Consider the following 8,207-nt stretch of genomic DNA (forward strand, 5'->3'; position numbering starts at 1 on the left):
TTCTACTTTTGTTATGACATTATTCTTTTTTACCTACAATATCCTTCTGGATAATCCCATCCACTAGTCTGGAATAGCTATCAGCTCATTTTTTATTTTAATAGCACTTTAGGAAAAATTTGCCTTATAGTTCCCACTGTCGTTACATGTGAAACAAAAATCTAGAAAATTTTTGTAATTTGATTTAATTTATTGAATTATATTTACTATTTATTCATAATCAAATTTTTTACTAACATGGACCATACCATATGTGACTTGTCTATTCAGAAATAATAATTTCCAAGGCCTAGAACTCCACTTAATGCGTATACCTCGAGCTCCTACAACAATACCTCCTTTACCATTTCGATTTCTGACAGCGAATCCGCAAAAGCAGCACCCTCAACACTAGTAGTATTATACCGTACGATAATTTGACCAGCTCAGTCTGTCTTCCTTAAGTCGCGATTCGCGAATTCCACACGATTTATAACCAATCTATCACAGAGGTTATCAATTTCATCATAAACTGTTTTTGAATTTTGAAGTGCCCCTAAGTTATTCTCGTTAACCCTCTTTCGTTTACAAAGAATAATGTATACCTAAACCTCATTTGGATAATTTTCTTGTTGAGTCACGTACCAATCAGTCATATCGAAATATGTTGATAGACGTCATACGCATCGAAAATAAAAATGCACCCATATTTTGAAAAGACGTTCAATTTTCAAGTTCCAAAAATGATTTCAGAAAGTCTACTGATGGTGAATTCTGAAATTCAATTAACAAATCCAGATGCTGACGAATATAAGATAACTTACAGTTGATTTCTTGAAACATTGAGTTAAGCATCATTTATAGGTGCGATAGTAAAGTTTCTGTTATAGTTTGAATTCATTCTTCAAATAAAATTGCAAATTCCCGTAATAGACCTTTTCATTTAAGAAAATGACATTGCGCAAGGGCGAAAAATATATAGCACTTTTATGTGAGTTGTGGTCAATTTTTCACTGAAACTTATGTGGGAATAGTAAACATTGACGAAAAACAACTATTTCGAACAATTGGAATTTAAAAATCTTCCAAAAAAAGAAATGTCTAATATACCGGGAGAAAATCCATTGAAAAGAAAAAAAGGCTGGTAGGCAGAAGAGGTGCGGTTCTGGAAAATGCAAAAGTGATAGTCGGTGCAAGTCCTACTTGGAATCTACTTATTATTGTATTGGATTTCCAAAACCCTGTTTAATATTTCGAAAGGGTGACATTCCCGAGGGTTCCTTTAAAAGACATATTAAAAATTGCACGAAATGCAGTAAAAGTGTTATGTGGGTGAGGTTATGTGCGTAGAGAGACGAATACTTTTCCAACTGAACTCCTCTTTCAATGCACCACTTTACTCTAAAAATAATGTTATGCGTGTTTTATTCAATTTACTAGATAACTGTATGAATTCAATAAATTAATTATTTTCATGCTAAAAATGATTGATTATGAAGAAAGTGAGAAAATTATGAAGAAAGTGAGTTAAAAATTAAATATTTCAAACTGACATAACATTTGAATAGTATTTGCAAATGAATTAAAGCGTTTAATTATGAATATATTAATTTTAAATTATTTTCAATACAAATAGTTTATGAAGGTTCAATCATACGTTTAAAGTTCTTGATATACTAACATTTCTTTATTGAAACAGTTCAATTTTGAAAATTAAAATCTTCATGCACATTCTTCAATTTCGAGCATGAGTTTGAAATTGTCGTTCTAAAATGATTTGATGAAACAAATCAATCCTTTCTTCGACCGTAAGACATAAATAATTTGAAATCAATTAAAATTGTCTTTCGAAAGGAAGTATTTTTCGATTATTTATACTCTAACTGCAGTTTATTAAAAAAAAGTCATGACATTATTTACATCTATTCACAGTTGCTCAACTCAACACGTTTTTTTTATCAAAAATATTCAAATTCAAACCCTGTGAATTATTAATTCTTTCAAGTCTTCCAAACCTGCATTTTAAAATTCTCTACATTAAAAACTCACGCTTCAAAATAAATTATTATATAATATTATATATTATATATTATTAATAATAATAAACATTTCTAAAAATTCTTAATTGAGCTTATTGTAAATTATCGTGTGATACGACATTCGTAATATTTTATGTGATTAGATGTATTATTTTCCTTAAAATTTATCAAATTCCTAGTCAAAAAATGAATTTTTCTGACATATTTCTCGTCCGATACAAACAAATCCTACCCTCCCCGTCAAGCGGTCACCCTGATTTATATAGTACTATATAAAAACATGAATTAAAAAATTTTATCACTTCTTTCGGTTTCACGTATTTATTCCAAAAAATTTTTTCATCATTTTCCAATCATATTTATTTTTTTGTACGAATTTTCAGAGAAAAAAGTTCAAACTAAAAACATCGCATTTGCATTTATTTCGGTAATTTGCAAGCTAGGTGAATTTAAAAACTGACAACCCACTTATAATGATAGATATTAATTAATTTTCAACTGCATTTCTTTAAAAATACTTTGTCAACCTTTTTTTATATTATTTTATTATTAAAATTATTTCACTTTTATGTAAAACACTATTTTTTCACTGTTGAAACCTTACGACTATACGCAGTGTAAACATAACCTGCATTCCACAGACCGGTCAATAAGTTGCTGCTTTTTCCCTTTGGTACATTGTTTTCTGCATTTTAACCACTTTTTAAATTGACAAATGGTATTTTTTGCCACCTTTTTACGCAATAATTCAGCACCTGGTACATCATTTTCATTGACTTTTACATTAACCGTCCAGCGGGTGCGCTGTCGTAAAATTTACGATAATTTCCCAAATACCCCTCCCCTACATGAACCACTTATTATAATGCGCTGAGCTTCCACCTGTTCCAAGATCAATCTCTTTCTGAACTATTTGCTGTACTATTTTATCTGATTTTTTCCACATTTATACCGTTCCACTGTTGAACCGAATCGCTAAAGGATGACCGAAAGTATAAATTGGGCCAAATTATGTTACTCGGGTGTTTTCTGGGTCGCTGAATACGAATTCGATATCAAAAATTTAGTAAACAAAATGGCGGATCCAATATGGCGGAATAGTAGGCTAAATGAATTATGGGTTGTTTTTGGAGGTTGTGAAATATTATTTTGGGGTTGAAAACATAATATGGGGTTTTATAAAGGTGGCGCTTGTGACCATTTTTTTCATTTGAAAATTTTACGGCTGTTTTACATGACGATATTTGGGAATTGTTTCGTGAAAAGTGATAGGGGTGAATTTTAAGGGGTTGTCAAATATTATTGATGGTTTGGGAACAAAACATAGAGTCTTTTAAAGGTGACTTGTGCGACTATTTTCAATTAAGAAATGTTGTGGCTATTTTATATGGACACACTTTGGAATTGCTTCGTTAAAAGTGATAGGGTTGAATTTGAAGGGTTGTTCAATATTATTTATAGGTTTAGATCCTAACCTAAGGTTTTAGGAACCTGAACCGGGGCTTCTGTTTTCAGGTTAAAAATATTGTGGCTATTTCACATGGAAACACTTTGGAATTCTTTCGTTAACTTGGATAAACCCGAATGACGTAAAATTGACGACACGCCCTCGCTTATGAGAAATTACAGGGAGCGCCCACTAAAAGGTTACAATTAGGTACGATAATGTACATTTTACCAAAAATATGACCGCATTTTTTAAATGCCCGCTAAGTGTCATGGCGTCGCCTAAGCTTCCGCTCTTAAATGAAAAGCTCTGTTTTGCTTTACTGTGACGTCCAATTAAAAAATGATGCAATTACTTTTTGTCAATTGTGTTTTTTTTCCTTTGACAAACTTCGTTCATGAGTAAAATTCTAAAATACTACAATCATTCATGTAAATGCCATAATAACATTTATGAGATCCTAGATAGTATCATTTGACGAATCAATTCGCCGGGAACCGACCAATAAAACCTAGGCGAGACCAATCGAGGGTAATTAACAAATCCTCTGGTAGAGGTGGACGACTAGAACAATTACCGAATACGTTTCGGCAGGCTTATTTAAGAAAGCAGCATCCGAAATTATGTACGAGACACATATAAGCAATTGATAACCCTAGGAGTTAGTTAGTTTTTCCCTTGGTCTTCTATACGACTGTTCTGCGCGAACCGCTCTTGAAGTAAAAAATCCTTTTTGTAGTTACCAACACTAAGTAACAAAGATCGCATTGTGTTTAAAAATATCGAAACAGTGAGTGACAGATTGATTCTTCTGGGATTACTGTGCTAACTCCTGAGAGGATTCTTCTCAGCATAGAATTAACTATAGAAAAGTAAGTAAAAGTCTGTAAACTCACAAATCACCGTATCTTCAAACTATCTTGTGTAATTTACAGTTTCATTTATGTCTTTCAACTTATTTATTATCGTTTAATGAATAGAATTTTATAATAATAATATTCCCAAGAAATTATCATTTACATCCTCATTCCACCTGAATTAATATTTCTAGAAAACGAGGAAAATGGAGGAAATATGTGTAATTTAATTTTTATTGTTGTTTAATTACTTAGGACATAAGAAAGTTTTAGATTACGTCAGTGTTTTTCATCTGAAATTGCTATTTTTAATTTTTTGTAAATTAAATTTAAAAAAAGATTCACAAATTTTTCACAACTTTAGGTTATTTTAGTCGTTTACACTGGAAATAGTTATTTTTAATAAAAAATAATTAGACTTCTGAGCAGATAAAATTTTTTGTACAATTAGAGGTTAAAGTAACGGGTTTTTGACTTCCGTTTTCGGCATAAAAGTGTAAAATAGTGGGAATTGTTGATGCTGAGTTTTTCTGATATTGTGATGAAATTTGAGCTGATTGGATTGTGGAAGTGTGTAGAAAGGTGTGGATGTGAGAGATTAATTGAGGGATTGTGAGATTGGAAAGGGGAGGTAGATATTTTGGAGGATAGAGACAGATTTGTGTGGAAGTTTGTTTGGTGATTTGTGACAGGGTAAGAAGACTGTGTTGATCGGGTTAGTAGTAGCAGGGTTGGATAGCGACGCCGAAAGGCGAAACAGGTACCAGACTGCGACGGTAGATAGAGGCAGGAAAGCATAGAAGGCAAGAGAGTTTGAATTTGATTCGTGGGTAGCGGAGCGACTATCTCCGCGGAAGAAACAGATCTAGAGCAGGAAGGATTCAGTGCGTCGAAAGAAGAGATAAAGGAAATGAAGGCAAGGGGAAAGTATAAAAACAATATAGAAAAGGAAATATTAAGAGCAAAAAGCGTTGGTTCAATCGAGGTTTTCATCAAAAGAAAGAGAGGGAAGAGGGAAAGCAGTGAAAAGAAGGAAGATATCGGGGCAAGCGTGAAATATCAAAAGATGTTTAGATCGCCGCCGGAACAGCAGAGTTTGGTAGGGAAGAGTGATAATAGTAAGGGGGCTAACGGAAGTGGTCATGAAAGTGAAGTTGCGATGAAAGTGGAAAGACTAAAGGAAATTCGCAAAGTGATGATAGAGGTAATGGGGATTTCTAAAGAAAATTAGGAGAAAAGGGGAGAGGAATTAAAGAAGGAAACTTGCCGCGATTTTGATGGCGGAGAAAGTGGGAATAAGGAGATGGGAAGGCTGAGAAAAATAGAACAAAGAATATAAAGGAAAGAGAGGGGAGAAATAAAATGAAATATAGTGAGAAAGGGTATAAAATTAGAGGGGAAAAAGCTGAAGGAAGGGGTGGACGAAGTACTAAAAAGAATTGGTGTTAAGGTAGATATAGAGGAAATGCGAAATATAGAAAGGGGAGTACGAAGAGGGGAGATAATGGTACTGGTGAAATTAAAGAAACGGGAACATAAGAGGGAGGTGATGACAAAGAAGAGGATATTATATGGAAGTCCAGAGAGAATAGAGGATGATTTGACATAAGTAGAAAGGAAGATGCAATATAAATTCAGAAAAATAGCGGAAGAAGAAAGAGAACGTGGGTCAAGCATAAGAGAATACAGATAAACGGAGTGCGGTGGGATTGGGATGAAGAAAGGGAACAGATAGTAAGAAATGAGGTACGGGAAAACTAGGAGAGGAAGGAACAGGAGATAGGAAATTAAGTAATAGTAGGAAGAAAAAAAAAGATAAGAAACGAAAGTAGGGAAGAATGGAATATTTGTTACTGTAATATAGCAGAATTGGAGAGAAAGGATACGGAGTTTATGAGACACTTGACACAATGGGATGCAGTAATAATGATGGAGACGTAGCTAGATGAAAAGGTATGGAAGAAAGCAGAGAAGATGAAAGAAATTATTGAAGAAAATAAAGAAGAGAGAAGGCTGATAATAAGTAGTGATTTTAATGCGAGAACAGGCGACAGAGGAGGAAGGAAATTGGGAGAAGAGAGAGGAAGAAAATCCAAAGATATGGTACTAAATGGGGAGGAAAAAAGTTGTTGAACTGCTTGGAGGAGTTGGGATGGTATACCTCGAACGGATATATAGAAGGAGATGAGAAAGGAGAATATACACGCTCAGGAAGTGAAAGAGGAACGGTAATTGATTATGTGCTGGTAGATGATGAGGTGAGAGAGAAGGTTAAGAAACTAGAAATGGATGATTATATCGATTCGGATCACTTTTCCTTAATAGTGACATTAAAGGGACAAATAAGCAAGAGCAATATGAATAAAAGGGGAGCAAATTTGAAAAGTGCAGGAAAAGGGGATTGGTCAAGGGAAGAGAAAAAACAGTTTAGAGAAAAGGTCATAAATATCAAAATCGAAGAGGGAAATGTGGACGAAGAGATAGAAAAAATGATAAGAGAAATAAAAATAGGATTAGATTGCACAAACCTAAACGAATTTAGTAAAGGGTGGAATAGAAGTGGATGGGATGAGGACTGTAAAGAGAAAAAAGGAGGTCAGAAAGGGATTAAGAAAGTGAAGAAAATAAAAACGTAATAGGAAAGAATATAGGAAAAAAAGAAAGAGTATACTGAGTTGTGTTATCAAAAGAAAGAGAAACAAAATTCTACAAAATTTGAAATACAAATGGTAATCTGTAACCAAGTTATATGTAGCGCTGCAGAGGTCCTAAAAAAAATTGAAAAACGGCTGCAGTTGTAAGTCACGTCAGAATGCTTGAAATCAAAAAATTAAAATTTTCCCTCAAACTATATGAGATTCTCCACTGGCTGAACCACTATCTCTTTAAAAAAATAAAAAAAGGAAAAAATGGAAGCATTTTGAAAACATAGTTTCGATTTTGCATTTAAAAAACGCGCGCTTTTCACATGGCAAAAATTCATTTTTTTGAAAATCAAAAAGATAGTGCTTTATCTGATGCAAAAAAATATCCCGAATACTCGTATAAAATTTGAACTTGATCGGTTAATTAGTTTCTGAATTACAACTGCAGCCATTTTGAAAAATGCAGTTTCGAGAAAAACACGTTTGAGGTTTTGACTACTGATTCATACTTAGTGTTGTTCTACTATACCAGGACCATATAATTCGCCTTTGTTTTGCTCATAAAATGATTTCTGCTCAACTTCAGCTTTTCTACGAGCTGTCCGAGCCTCCTTCATGATATCTTAGTGCCGTTTCTCAACCACTTCCGTACGCCCCATGTCGCGCCTCTCGGGATATACCCATGCGCTTAGTATGATCCCATTTCAAAATTATTTATGATACGGTCATATAACTTCATAAAATTATTCTTAGAACAATAGACTATCGAAAGGAGGAGGGTCAATAAGGCTGGTTTTTGGGCCATCTACAGATTGGCCTCAAACATGTTTTATTTTATTCATCTAACTAGGTCTCATAACCCCTTAAAAGGATTTTTCCTGAGAGTGATCTGATTTCAAGATATAGTCATTTTTATGTTCGTATTTTACATGGGTTTTCGCACTTTCATTCAAATCATGCTACGTTTCACATTGTTAGTATTGTTCACGCATGATCATAATTGGCCAAAAACTGCGCACGTATATGCGTTACAACATATGTTGAAGCCATCATTTTTCTCGAGGTACTTAGCCTTCAAAATAGGGCTTATTTTTATACTTTATGAAAAACCGAGCGTATTATCTTAAGGTATTAATTCATTGTTATTAATTTATTATTTTTAAGTTATTTTTCTTAAGAAACATTTACTGCCGGTCTTAGCCACTTTGACGCCCTTGGGCAAAGAGGAGTGAGATTAAAA

This window comes from Belonocnema kinseyi, chromosome 9 (genome assembly GCF_010883055.1).
Source record: "Belonocnema kinseyi isolate 2016_QV_RU_SX_M_011 chromosome 9, B_treatae_v1, whole genome shotgun sequence".
NCBI classification, from domain to species: domain Eukaryota; kingdom Metazoa; phylum Arthropoda; class Insecta; order Hymenoptera; family Cynipidae; genus Belonocnema; species Belonocnema kinseyi.